The sequence below is a fragment of the Schistocerca nitens genome, chromosome 11 (assembly GCF_023898315.1).
Source record: "Schistocerca nitens isolate TAMUIC-IGC-003100 chromosome 11, iqSchNite1.1, whole genome shotgun sequence".
In the NCBI taxonomy this organism is placed as follows: domain Eukaryota; kingdom Metazoa; phylum Arthropoda; class Insecta; order Orthoptera; family Acrididae; genus Schistocerca; species Schistocerca nitens.
Genome location: NC_064624.1, coordinates 130,586,393 through 130,601,248, shown reverse-complemented (window position 1 = coordinate 130,601,248; position 14,856 = coordinate 130,586,393). Strand labels below are relative to the sequence as shown.

Genomic DNA, 14,856 nt, shown 5'->3' with positions numbered 1-14,856 from the left:
ACAGTTTTGGTGACTTCAGTTCACTTAATATTTCTTTCAGTTTAAACTTAATATTGTAATAATGAAAACATTGTAGTTTTGGGCCATATTAATCAGATGATCTGCTATTGTAACTTCTTGTGCTACTTGTGAGGGGTGTTACTAAAGTACGCTTGGAGGTTAGAGCATGGACGGACCCTTGTGGAGTTTCACTGTATCCTTGAAATTTAAACTCCCAGGAAAAACTGCCTGCTATGGATGTGTTAATGACATTCATTAGTGGCTTAGCAGTAAAGGCAGATGATGACAGTTTCATAAAGCGTTTGAAATGCCATACATTTATGGGGGCTTTATTTAGTGTTTTTCAACATGTTTGACTCTTGTTACTCGATACTTGTAAACATGTAAATGGAAACCATATATGACGTTATTTCGTGAAGTTGAAATGATACTTGTTAGATTTTTACAAATATTTATTGAAGTAGTTTCTAGATGCATTTCCTACTGATTCTAGGTTGCTTTCTAGAAAACTGTTCTATCTGATTTATTTGATGTTCTTGTTTATATGTTTTGACTGCCCAGTTTTCTCTTTTTATGATCAGCCGCCCCGTTCTGATCAGCTGCTTGTTTTTGCATTGTTTTGTGATTCAGTAATGAGCTCCTCAATGTGCAGTTTGTTAGTTGCCCACCAATTCTGTGATGTGAAGGGAATGAAAGATAGTTACATAATTTTTTTAGTTTTGGTTTTTAACCCACTACTCTTTCGCAATGCTTAATGTGCTGTGTGTTCAACATTGTCAATTGCTGTAATAGTTGAACAATAATAAAACAATGGAAAATCCAGGATGGAATGATCATAATATTATGGAAAGGATAGATTGCTACTCACCATGTAGCATAGATGCAGAGTTGCAGATAGGCATAACATCAAGATTATCAAACAAGTTAGCTTTCCTTTTGGCCAGAAAGGCTCTCATTGGAATCACACACACACACACACACACACACACACACACACACACACACACAGTCAGATGTCAGTTTGTGGGATGGAGTTCCATGCCAGTTGCACTTGTTGGTCAATACAGGGACGGTTGATGCTGTTTGTGGCTGATGCTGGAGTTGTCGTCCGATGCTGTCCCGTATGTGCTCCATTGGAGACAGATGTGATTGAGCAGGCCAAGACGACACGGTAACACACGCTGTGGAGCACGTCGGGTTACGACAGTGGTATGCGGGCGAACGTTATCCTGTTGGCAAATGCCCACTGGAATGCTGCTCGTGAATGCCAGTACAACAGGTTGAATCACCAGATCTTTGTACGAATTTGCAGTCACGGTGCGTGGAGTAAGCACGAGAGTGCTCATGTTGTCATATGTAATCGCACGCTAAATCGTATCTCCGGGTGTAGGTCCAGCATCCAGACAGGTTGGTTGCGGGCCCTCAATTGGCCCTCTCCTAACCGAAACGAGGTAATCACTGGCACAGAGACAGGAGCAGCCTCCCTCAGAAAACACGACAGACCTCCACCCTGACCTCCAATGAGCTCTTGCTGGACATCACTGAAGTCACAAATGGCAGTGGTTTGGAGTCAGTGAAATGAATTTTACAGGGCACCTGTCTCGGAGCTGTCCTCGAAGTAACTGATTTGTAACAGTTCGTTGTGTAACTGGGATGCCAACTGCTGCCCCTTGCTGCTGCAGATGTAATACGATGTGCCACAGCCGTACGCCAAACTCAATTGTCTTCCCTCTCAGTAGTGGCAGGTGTCCGCCGAGAGCCCAGTCTTCTTGTGAATGTACATTCTTGTGACCACCACTGACAGCAGTCGTTTACAGTGGCTGCGTTACTGCCAAGTCTTTTCTGCAGTATTGCAGAAGGAACGTCCAGCTTCTGGTAGCCATATAATTTGACTTGGTTCAAAATTGGTGAGGTGTCAGTTATTCAAGTCTTTGTCACCTAATGCATTCTTGACTAACATCAACTCACAGCATCTAATCTCACAGGTAAATAATGCTCATGGTTGTAACACTATATACAGGGTTATTACAAATGATTGAAGCGATTTCAGAGCTCTACAATAACTTTATTATTTGAGATATTTTCACAATGCTTTGCACACACATACAATCACTCAAAAAGCTTTTTTTAGGCATTCACAAATGTTCGATATGTGCCCCTTTAGTGATTCGGCAGACATCAAGCCAATAATCAAGTTCCTCCCACACTCGGCGCAGCATGCCCCATCAATGAGTTCGAAAGCATCGTTGATGCGAGCTCGCAGTTCTGGCACGTTTCTTGGTAGAGGAGGTTTAAACACTGAATCTTTCACATAACCCCACAGAAAGAAACCGCATGGGGTTAAGTCGGGAGAGCGTGGAGGCCATGACATGAATTGCTGATCGTGATCTCCACCACGACCGATCCATCGGTTTTCAAATCTCCTGTTTAAGAAATGCCGAACACCACGATGGAAGTGCGGTGGAGCACCATCCTGTTGAAAGATGAAGTCGGCGCTGTCGGTCTCCAGTTCTGGCATGCGCCAATTTTCCGCGGGCTACGCGTGAAACTCGCCCGCACGCGTTCAACCGTTACTTCGCTCACTGCAGGTCGACCCGTTGATTTCCCCTTACAGAGGCATCCAGAAGCTTTTACTGCGCATACCATCGCCGAATGGAGTTAGCAGTTGGTGGATCTTTGTTGAACTTCGTCCTGAAGTGTCGTTGCACTGTTATGACTGACTGATGTGAGTGCATTTCAAGCACGACATACGCTTTCTCGGCTCCTGTTGCCATTTTGTCTCACTGCGCTCTCGAGCGCTCTGGCGGAAGAAACCTGAAGTGCGGCTTCAGCCGAACAAAACTTTGAGTTTTTCTATGTATCTGTAGTGTGTCGTGACCATATGTCAATGAACGGAGCTACAGTGAATTTATGAAATCGCTCCAATCATTTGTAATAGCCCTGTATTTATGAGAAATTTGCCACTGGATTGAGGACTTTTCAGTAGGGAGGACTAAGCATGTTATCTTTTATGGAGAGTCATTGTCAGATGTAGAAGTAACTTCAGGTTTGTGCCAGGGAAGGGTGTTGAGTCCGTTACTGTTCGTATTGTATATTAATGCGATTGCAGACAATATTAATACTTACCTCAGACTTTCGCAGGTGGTGCAGTTACCTGTGATGAAGTACTGTCTGGAAGAAGATGCATAAATATTCTGTCAGCTATTGATAAGATAGCAAAGTGTTGCAAAGATTGACAACTTGCTCTAAATGTTCAGAAAGGTAAAATTGTGCGCTTCACAAAACAAAAATATATTTAATATCAGTGAGTTAGTGTCATAATCGGGCAACACGTGCAAATATTTAGATGTAACAATTCCCATGAACCGTGGACCTTGCCGTTGGTGGGGAGGCTTGCGTGCCTCAGCGATACAGATGGCCGTACCGTAGGTGCAACCACAACGGAGGGGTATCTGTTGAGAGGCCAGACAAACGTGTGGTTCCTGAAGAGGGGCAGCAGCCTTTTCAGCAGTTGCAGGGGTAACAGTCTGGATGACTGACTGATCTGGCCTTGTAACACTAACCAAAATGGTCTTGCTGTACTGGTACTGTGAACGGCTAAAAGCAAGGGGAAACTACAGCTGTAATTTTTCTCGAGGGCATGCAGCTTTACTATATGGTTAAATGATGATGGCGTCCTCTTGGGTAAAATAGTCCCCCATTCGGATCTCCAGGCGGGGACTACTCAAGAGGACGTCGTTATCAGGAGAAAGAAAACTGGCATTCTACAGATCGGAGCGTGGAATGTCAGATCCCTTAATCGGGCAGGTAGGTTAGAAAATTTAAAAAGGGAAGTGGATAGGTTAAAGTTGGATATAGTGGGAATTAGTGAAGTTCGGTGGCAGGGGGAACAAGACTTTTGGTCAGGTGAAGACAGGGTTATAAATACAAAATCAAATAGGGGTAATGCAGGAGTAGGTTTAATAATGAATAAAAAAATAGGAGTGCAGGTTAGCTACTACAAACAGCATAGTGAACGCATTACTGTGGCCAAGATAGACACGAAGCCCATGCCTATTACAGCAGTACAAGTTTATATGCCAACTAGCTCTGCAGATGACGAAGAAATTGAAGAAATGTATGATGAGATAAAAGAAATTATTCAGGTAGTGAAGGGAGACGAAAATTTATAAGTCATGGGTGGCTGGAATTCGAGAGTAGGAAAAGGGAGAGAAGGAAACGTAGTAGGTGGATATGGATTGGGGCTAGGAAATGAAAGAGGAAGCCGTCTGGTAGAATTTTGCACAGAGCGTAACTTAATCATAGCTAACACTTGGTTCAAGAATCATGAAAGAAGGTTGTATACATGGAAGAATCCTGGAGATACTAAAAGGTGTCAGATAGATTATATAATGGTAAGACAGAGATTTAGGAACCAGGTTTTAAATTGTAAGACATTTCCAGGGGCAGATGTGGACTCTGACCACAATCTATTGGTTATGAACTGTAGATTAAAACTGAAGAAACTGCAAAAAGGTGGGAATTTAAGGAGATGGGACCTGGACGAACTGACTAAACCAGAGGTTGTACAGAGTTTCAGGGACAGCATAAGGGAACAATTGACAGGAATGGAGGAAAGAAATACAGTAGAAGAGGAATGGGTAGCTCTGAGGGATGAAGTAGTGAAGGCAGCAGAGGATCAAGTAGGTAAAAAGACGAAGGCTAGTAGAAATCCTTGGGTAACAGAAGAAATATTGAATTTAATTGATGAAAGGAGAAAATATAAAAACGCAGTAAATGAAGCAGGCAGAAAGGAATACAAACGTCTCAAAAATGAGATAGACAGGAAGTGCAAAATGGCTTAACAGGGATGGCTAGAGGACAAATGTAAGGATGTAGAGGCTTATCTCACTAGGGGTAAGATAGGTACTGCCTACAAGAAAATTAAAGAGACCTTTGGAGAAAGGAGAACCACTTGCATGAATATCAAGAGCTTTGATGGAAACCCAGTTTTAAGCAAAGAAGGGAAAGCAGAAAGGTGGAAGGAGTATATAGAGGGTCTATACAAGGGCGATGTACTTGAGGACAATATGATGGAAATGGAAGAGGATGTAGATGAAGATGGAATGGGAGATACGATACTGCGTGAAGAGTTTGACAGAGCACTGAAAGACCTGACTCGAAACAAGGCCCCGGGAGTAGACAACATTCCATTAGAACTACTGATGGCATTGGGAGAGCCAGTCCTGACAAAACTCTACCATCTGGTGAGCAAGATGTATGAGACGGGCGAAATTCCCTCAGACTTCAAGAAGAATATAATAATTCCAATCCCAAAGAAAGCAGGTGTTGACAGATGCGAAAATTACCGAACTATCAGTTTAATAAGTCACAGCTGCAAAGTACTAACGCAAATTCTTTACAGATGAATGGAAAAATGGTAGAAGCAGACCTCGGCATAGATCAGTTTGGATTCTGCAGAGATGTTGGAACACGTTAGGCAATACTGACCCTACGACTTATCTTAGAAGCTAGATTAAGGAAAGGCAAACCTACATTTCTAGCATTTGTATACTTATAGAAAGCTTTTGACAATGTTGACTGGAATACTCTCTTTCAAATTCTAAAGGTGGCAGGGTTAAAATACAGGGAGCGAAAGGCTATTTACAATTTGTACAGAAACCAGATGGCAGTTATAAGAGTCGAGGGACATGAAAGGGAAGCTGTGGTTGGGAAGGGAGTGAGACAGGGTTGTAGCCTGTCCCTGATGTTATTCAGTCTGTATATTGAGCAAGCAGTAAAAGAAACAAGAAAAATTCGCAGTAGGTGTTAAAATCCATGGAGAAGAAATAAAAACGTTGAGGTTGGCCGATGACATTGTAATTCTGTCAGAGACAGCAAAGGACTTGGAAGAGCAGTTGAACGGAATGGACAGTGTCTTGAAAGGAGGATATAAGATGAACATCAACAAAAGCAAAACGAGGATAATGGAATGTAGTCTAATTAAGTCGGGTGATGCTCAGGGAATTAGATTGGGAAATGAGACACTTAAAGTAGTGAAGGAGCAAAATAACTGATGATGGTAGACACTTCGTCCAGTGTTGCTGTAGCTTTTGATATTGTACAAACTGGCAAAGCTTCAGATTCATCCTTGTCTTCACTTTCTTCACTTATCGATATCTTCAATTGAAGACCACCTGCGATTCCAATTTTTCTCGAAGTAAGTCCGTGCTCTGTTTACATTGTAAAAAATACTCAGCTGAATAACTTTTGATCTTTAACCTCCAGAATTTTGCAGATGGAACCAAGGGTAGATAGTGGCCTCTGAGATGTTTCTTTACTTAATTCTGTGCCTTTGTTGTATTACATTATCATAGTGCAAGTTGGTAAGTTTGATTATTACTTTCATAAAATAGTGTGTTGTATCCTAATGCCTAAAAGTAACAGCTTTGGATGAATAGCAATTTTTATTTTTTTTTATTTTGCACTATACATGTATATCTTCACAACTTAAGACTTCAGTAACTTTGAACCTATACGAGATATTAACAAATGGTTTCTAGTGTATGATAAGATAACTCGTAAAATTTCTTTTACCTTCCAGGTCATACAATTTTGATGCAAAAGTGAACCTGAAAACATGATAAAATGTGGACGCCTCTGGAGAAAGCTCAGTGTGTGTGGCCCGGTAGATACAGACGATACCTGATGCCCAAATGCAACGAACCTTTCAGACTTGGAATACATCATTTATGGGAACAGTTAGTGTTCTCCATTAAAAAAAAAAGGGCTGGTCACCATGAGTTTCAGATGCCATTGTGGACAGGGTACGGCAAGCGTTTGCAAGGAGTTCTATAAAATCTGTATGTACTGCAGCCAGGGAGTTGGAAATGAGATCGACGTTACACAATTTCTTGCATAAGAGGTAATGGCTCTATCCCTACGTGCAGCTGCTTCAGCCATTTAACCCTATGGACAAACCTAGGTGCGAACAACTTGCAGTGGATATTCTATGCATGATTGATGCAATCGTTGACTTTTTGGAACAGATTCCTTTCTCTGATATGGCAACATTTCGTGTATCCAGCAAACTGAATTGTCATAATGTTTGTATGTAGGATTTGCAGCATCCTCGTGTTACACATGAAATGGAAAGAGACAGTCGTTCCGTTTGGTGCAGACTGGTCCCCCGTTGCATCACTGATTCATTCTTTTTCATCACTGCCATCAACAGTGGTGTTAACGTGGACATGCTACAAGAGTTTAATGTGCCACAATTGGGACACCTGCAGCCTGTGTCATATTCCAGTAGGACAGGGGCACCACTCGACTAGCCCCTAAATGTACTTCAATTTCTAAATAAAAAGTTTCCGGATAGGTGGATTGGACGAGATGGTCCAACTTGATGTTCGCCATGATCCCCTGACATTACACCACAAATTTTTTTCTGGGGTTTCGTAAAGGATGCGGTATACCGAACCAGGGCTAGAGACCTACAGGAATTGAAGGCAAACATTAGCAATCCATTTGAACATGTCACCATGGAGACCTTGAATCGTACGTGGAGAGAAATGGAATTCAGACTAGGCGTTATCCATCCTATTAACGGTGTACACGTTGATTTGTGTGAATGAGGAAACAAAATTTAGTTATCTGATCGCGTAAATTTTATTTGTATGAAAATAGATCACTCACTGAATTGTTGAATTTCATTATTCAGCTCACTCTAGATCCTGCTATTCTCAAATAACTGTTGCTCAGTTCCATGGGTGAACTTCAGCTCTGCTTTCAGTTGTTGGTAAATCAACAGTGCGCTATCTTTCTCAGTAGCAATGTAAAAAGCATCAGTGTGTGCTATGTCCAAGAAGTTATTGTGAAGGAAAAGGAACTGTGTTTTCTTATGAACTTCTGCTGATTGAGCTTGTATTTGTAGTGGCCTCCATTGTTCATATAAAGCTTGTAATTTTGATATATAATTTCTCAGCTCCTGTGCCAGAATTTGTGGTCTTTGTCGTAGTAAATAGTCACATCCCCCACATCTAGTGTGACACTTTGTAGCATAGTTAATTTTCTCATCTGTAAGTTGTAAAAAAAAGAAAACCATTAATTTTTGGTTGAGTGACAGTAGTTTTTCCATTATTTCATGCAAGCAATAACAAAGATTTTAGATATTGCTGATGAAATACTCACTGCTGAGCCATGTATCCAGCCGTGTATCCAGCCGTGTATCCAGCAGGCTACTTGTGGGCCAGTCTGTTTGGATAGTGCTGGTATCCTCAGCTGAAACTTGCAAAGTAACATCCATGCACGTCACTTGTTTTGTGAAACTAATATGTTGACATCCTTTCTCTTTGTTGAGTTATAGGCAGCCAGTGGGTGGACAGTAAATGGTAACCAATGAACAAGTTTTAACTAGTTATGCCTTCATGCATGTTTTTTCTGCGTACAGGAGTTTCTGTTACATATACAGCACTTGACACTGCTTGTGAGAAAACTTTATTAATCAGCACAGATGGTCAACTTGGTCCGTAGCACCCACTAGTGGGCGTCCGAGCCTTCATAGCAGGCAGTAGACAGGTGGAGGTTAAAATATTTACATTAGGGTTTCACAGCACTTCAAAAAAAAATATTAGGTTAGTAATTATTAATTTATTCTTCAACTTGATGCAACTCCGCTTTATAAATTTTATAACGCGAAGTTACTTCCCCACTTTATAAATCATCATTACTATGGAATGGTCAGAAATTTTTAATACTAAAGCTACATTTTCCTAGATGTGGAAAAACTTATCACCTGTGGAATGCGCTTGTCTTTTGCTGTCCGAAGTGGCCCACAGGACACTGTGTGAAATGTTTTTCTAGACGCAGGGCAGTGCGTGTACAAACAAAAAAAATTGAAAGTTGTGTGTTTTATAATTCAACAACTGTACACGATAGTGATATGAGAACTATCTTCTTACATCTTTCATTAGCCCAATGAAAATGTTGTGCTATTTTTCACACTAATCAATGTTTATCATGCCATACCTCCCAAATTTGGTGTTGTACAACACAATTTTATAATTGGCTTCAGTAGCACATGTTGATAACAGGTGGAAACTTTCTGGCCAATAGAATCAGTAACAGTGAGGTAATAAATTAAAATGTGTGTCTTGGAATTTGTAGCAAACCAACATTTGAAATGTATTATTTGACAAACTTTTTCACTTTACATTTTTTTGTGGGAGACCAGAGCAAGAAAATTTTGCGGTAAGATTTGAAAACATTTTAACAGTTGGTTGGAAGTTTGTGGGTGCTACAGTTTTCGTTAGATGAGAATAGTATTTTGTGGTTCATTGATGCCACGCAAGTTCAAGCATGCTGCAATGAACATTTTGGTATTAAATCACAGTAGACTGCAGCACAACATTAGTACTGGGACAGCAAAAGCAAAACGTGCAGTGGAGTGTGCAGTCTAAAGGGAAGGAGGCTGTGTATTATTGTATTCAGAAAGCGCAAAGCAGTCACAAATCTTCTTGTGTTGTGAAGGAGCATATAACATTTTAGTAATGAAACAGTTGCTAGACGGTGCAGAAGAGTGCCATCTCCCAGTGCCTCATAATGTAAATGTAGCGGAAATTAATGCACTGCTCGTGGATGAAAGGATACCCTGGATAGGTGTGGAGGGTTATGTCAAAGCTACGGGATTCACTGTGAGGAACAGAGATTTACTGATTACTTTGGTGGGCCGAATTTTAACCATAATTTAGTCTTAATCACAGTAACAACATCCACCTCATTATAAAAAGTGATTAAAGCTCACTACACCAAATTCGTATCCTTAAGGAAAAAGACCTTGTTTCACAAAGTGCCTAGCATTTAGCACACGTTGGCCTATCGCTTATTCTTATGGTATTGAAACCCATTTTTGAACATATTCAAAGTTGATTTCTAAATGAATTATAAGTTGATTTTTGAATGTGTGCATAATGTACGTGATATATCTGCCAGGGGAATCTCAGTTGCATCTACATGAATCTAGAAATAAATTTTCCTGCAGACAAAAGGGGATGGGGCTATACGAGCTGAGCAGAATAAAGCCAAACGGGTGAATGCCAATCGCTGTATATGTGGTTGACTGGGTTTGCAAATCATCAGCATTGTTATAATTACTAGCGAAATCCATATATTCAGACTACCAGAGTGGAAATAGATGACTAACAGGAATAACAGGTAACAAAGATTATGTATTATCTCCTTGCCAGTTGTACAATCCCCAGCTAGGAGCCGCTAAAGTCCTGTTCTGGGAGTAGCGCGGAAAACGTGTTGCACGCACGCGTAATAACTCCTAACCGGAGAATAAATGCGGTGTAACTAAACCGGTGGTTGTGGCCGGGTTAATGAAGTTCAGCGGACAAGTAGTTTTGACACTGGCAGGCATAGTTACAGAATTAGTGATGACAAGATTGTTAGAACGAGGAAGGAGAAGAAAACGAGGACATCACACAAATTGTGGAAGAATACGAAATGATCCCAAATTTATATAAAAATTTTGTACTACTACTTTCTGATCTCATACTTCAGAAGCCAGAGAGTATGAATGAAATGTGAAACTATTTCCTAACATACAACTTTTTGCTTGTCATTAAATATTGGTACTTCGTGAATTATATTCTGTCGAATTATAAAAATGACCATTTGTACCATAACAGTCTCATTTATTAGGTGTGTGTTACAATTGCTGAAATATTAGGCAGGCCTATTTAGTTTTATCTAGCAGACAGTGACAAAATTCACGTAAACAGACTGAGAAACCGCACCAGTCTTAGGCACTACTTGTATTAACAGCTTTTCTAGTATTAGAGGACAACATTGAGTTTTCCTGTACAAAATATTTGGCGGACTTTGATGAGGTAATAGATTCTTTTGCAGAAAGGAAAGCACACCATGTAAAGCTGTAGCAGGATTAGAGGAAAAAATGCTAAGACTTCAGGATTGAAGAAATGTGTACTGTCTTGCTTGTTTCTTGTCTTTACTGGTTTTGTGGATCATATATTTAATTTTATTAATAGGCAATAAAGAGTGCAAATTTTCTGAGGCACTCAGTCTTGGCTTGGCAGCCGTTAAAAATGTAGCTCCTGTTGGATGTTACCGCCAAGTGCGAATTGCGTGCAGTTACTCGGTTTTTTGAATGCAAAAGGGATTGTGCCAATTGAAATCCATCACGAATTGACGGAAGTGTATGGTGAGTCGTGCATGGATGTCAAAAATGTTCGTAGAATTTTAACGGAAACATTGATCTACCGGAAGGTGTGTGCAAGATGCTGACCAAGGACCGCATGCGACAAAGAGTTGATGCTTCCCGTGCATTTCTTCGCCGCCTTGCACCCAAACAGGCCAACTTTCTGGACTCAATTGTCACGGGTGACGAAATCTGAGCATACAACTTTAGCGGCATCCTTCTTCACCAAAGCCGCGGAAATTCAAACAAACACAGTCTGCCGATAAAGTCTTGACAACCATTTTTTGGGATCTGAAAGGGGTATTGCTGGTTGACTTTACGCCCACTGGGACCACAGTTAAGGCTGACAGGTACTGTGGGACTCTGAAAAAAACTCAAGCGGGCAATTCAGAACCGGAGAAGAGGAATGTTGAACCGAGGGTGTACACATTCTCCATGACAACGCTCGCCCACACATCACTCGGCAGACTGTTGCTCTCCTGCAACAGTTCCAGTGGAACACAATCACCCACCCACCCTATAGTCCTGAACTGGCGCCCAGTGACTGTCACCTGTTCCCTGGGTTAAAAGAACAGTTGGCCAGAAAGTGATTCACCTCCTGAACAGCATGGCAGCAAGCTGGTATAACATGGGCATACAAAAACTGGCACAGTGTCTACAAAAATAAATAGACAGAAATTGTAATTATGTTGAAAAATAGCTAAATGTCAAAGCTGTAAACTGTTGTAAACCACTGTAGAAATAACAGCTCTATGTACGTAAAAAATAGGAGACCTTTTTTCTTGGTATTACCCTCGTAGTTGCAGATTTTATTTTATTCCCACACTTCTGACAGTCAAGCATTAATCACCTTGCAGACCAATGAAGCAAGGTAATGGCTGATTAACCGTGGCCCTTGTCCACGGACCAAAAGTCGACAAAATTCCAGGGGTAGAAAGTTTAACAACCGGGATGTCAACGCTTATCGGACATTTCACATCGCAGAGATCTACAATAGACATGGGTAAATCATATTACCTGCCATAAATGCCGTTCGTTCCGAGGACCAGGAATCATTGTACAATCAATGAATCGGAATCTGTGTCAGTGTGGGTTAAAGGTGCTGACAATTGTAAAAAAAAAAATTAAACTTGTTTGTGATCTCATCCATTATTACAGAAATGAAATATTGTCCCCTTCCCTTTATGCGTAAAAGGCTGTCTCACTCATTTAACACATTCTTAGGTTGCATACGGATTTGCACATGTATACAAACAAAATTGTTTGAATTGCTCTTTCATAATTCTAAGTTGAATGTAAAAATATCCTACAAAACCGAAAAAGCCCGATAATCGTTTTGACACACCCAGGACAATAAGATCCATTATGTAGTAACGTTTTCAAAAGTTTGAGAAACAGACCAGTAGTTAGTGCTTATTTTGTACTAATTTTTACATTGTATTGTCCATTTTATTTAATACATTTATCACTAGTTCAACATATTCACATCTCAACACTCAATGGTTAACTTTGTCCAGTGTTGCTGTAGCTTTTGATATTTTATGAATTGGCAAAGGTTCTGATTCATCCTTGGTTTTACTTTCTTCACTTATGGATATTATCAATTGATGACCTATTACGATCCCAATTTTTCTCGAAGTAAGTCTATACTCTGTTTACACTGTAAAAAAAAAAAAAAAAAAAAATACTCAGCTGAATAACTTTTGATCTTTAACCTCCAGAATTTTGCAGATGGAACCAAGGGTAGACAGTGGCCTCTGAGCTGTTTCTTTACTTACTTCTGTACCTTAGTTGAATTACAGTATCATAGTGCAAGTTCGTAAGTTTGATTATTACTTTCATCAAATAGTGTGTTGTATCCTAATGCCTAAAAGTAACAGCTGTGGATGAATAGCAATTTTTAATTTTTTTTGTTTTGCAGTATACGTGTATATCTTTACAACTTACAACTTAAGACTTAACTAACTTTGAAACTATATGAGGTATTAAAAAATGGTTTCTATCAAATTACAAGATTACTCATAAAATTTCTTTTACCTTCCAGGTCATGCAATTTTGATGCGAAATGGAACCTGAAAACCTGCTAAAATGTGGATACCAGTGGATAAAGCTCAATGTGTGTGGCCTGGTATATACAGACGATATCAGATACCAAAGTGCAATGACCCTTTCGGACTTGGAATACATCATTTATGGAAACAAGTAGTGTTCTCCATAAAAATGGGCTGGTCACCCATCGGTTTCAGATGCCAATGTGGACAGGGTACGGCAGGTGTTCGCAAGGAGTTCTATAAAATCGGCATGTATGGCAGCCAGAGAGTTAGAAATGAGAAGATCGACGTTGCACAATGTCGTGCATAAGAGGTAATGGCTCTATCACTACAAAGTGCAGCTGCTTCAGGCATTTAACCCTATGGACAAACCTAGGTGTGAACAGTTTGCAGTGGGTATTCTATGCAAGATTAATGCAAGCATTGAATTTTTTATGGCAACATTTCATGTGTCCAGCAAACTGAATTGTCATAATGTTTGTATGTAGGATTTGCAGCATCCTCGTGTTACACATGAAATGGAAAGAGACAGTTGTAAGGTCAATGTTAGATGCAGACTGATCCCAAGTTGCATCACCGATTCATTCTTTTTCATCACCACCATCAACAGTGGTGTTAACGTGGACATGCTACAAGAGTTTAATGTGCCACAATTGGGACACCTGCAGCCTGGTGTCATATTCCAGTAAGACAGGGGCACCACTCGACTAGCCCCTAAATGTACTTTAATTTCTATATAAAAAGTTACCGAGTAGGTGGACTGGACGAGATGGTCCAACTTCAAGTGCACCATGATCCCCTGACCTTACACCACTAATTTTTTCCTGGGGTCTTGTGAAGGATGCGGTATATTGAACCAGGGCTAGAGACCTACAGGAATTGAAGGCATACATTTCCAATCTACTTGAACATGTCACCATGGAGACCTTGAATCGTACGTGGAGAGAAATGGAATTCCGACTAGGCATTATCCGTCCTATTAACGGTGTACACGTTGATTTGTGTGAATGAGGAAACAAAATTTAGTTATCTGATCGCGTAAATTTTATTTGTATGAAAATATATAACTTACTTAATTGTTAAATTTCATTATTCAGTACACTCTTAGATCCTGCTATTCTCAAATAACTGTTGCTCAGTTCCATGGGTGAACTTCAGCTCTCCTTTCAGTTGTTGGTTAATCAACAGTGGGCTGTCTTTTTCAATGGCAAAGAAAAAAGGCATCAGCATGTGCTATGTCAAAGTGTGCTCCCTGCCACCGTTGGATAAGCAGTTGCCAGCAGCAAGTCGTATACTCCTAGCTTACTTATTTGTTACATAGTTTAATTCTTAATTTCTTTGCGTGTTTTTGGGTACTTGCATTGTTTAATTCATAAATTTTGGGCGTATTATAGTATTTGAGAGTTGTAGCATCGTGCTTCAGTGTTTACTTCGTAGATTCTTACTTAAATTGCGTGTGAGTTTCGTATGGGAGGTGTAATTTCGAGTTTTAGTTGCTGCAATCGTACATTCAGGCAGATTGTAGCGCAGTCGTTAGGAATTTGTACAGGTTAGTTCATACATTCTTTGCGTGTTTCCCTTGCGTTATCTAGGCACGCACTCGTG

General features: G+C 40.3%; 1 long non-coding RNA gene across 6 annotated transcripts in view; it reads left to right on the top strand.

Annotated features, from left to right (window-relative positions):
• Positions 1-14,856, top strand: part of LOC126213544 (uncharacterized) — a 518,933-nt gene that overhangs the window by 26,419 nt on the left and 477,658 nt on the right. Inside the window, exon 3 of one of the 6 annotated variants that reach the window (XR_007541216.1) lies at positions 6,584-6,740. The exons of the other annotated variants lie outside the window; for them this stretch is intronic. This is a non-coding gene — a long non-coding RNA (uncharacterized LOC126213544). The remainder of the gene's footprint in view (positions 1-6,583; positions 6,741-14,856) is intronic. 6 annotated transcript variants of the gene reach the window in all.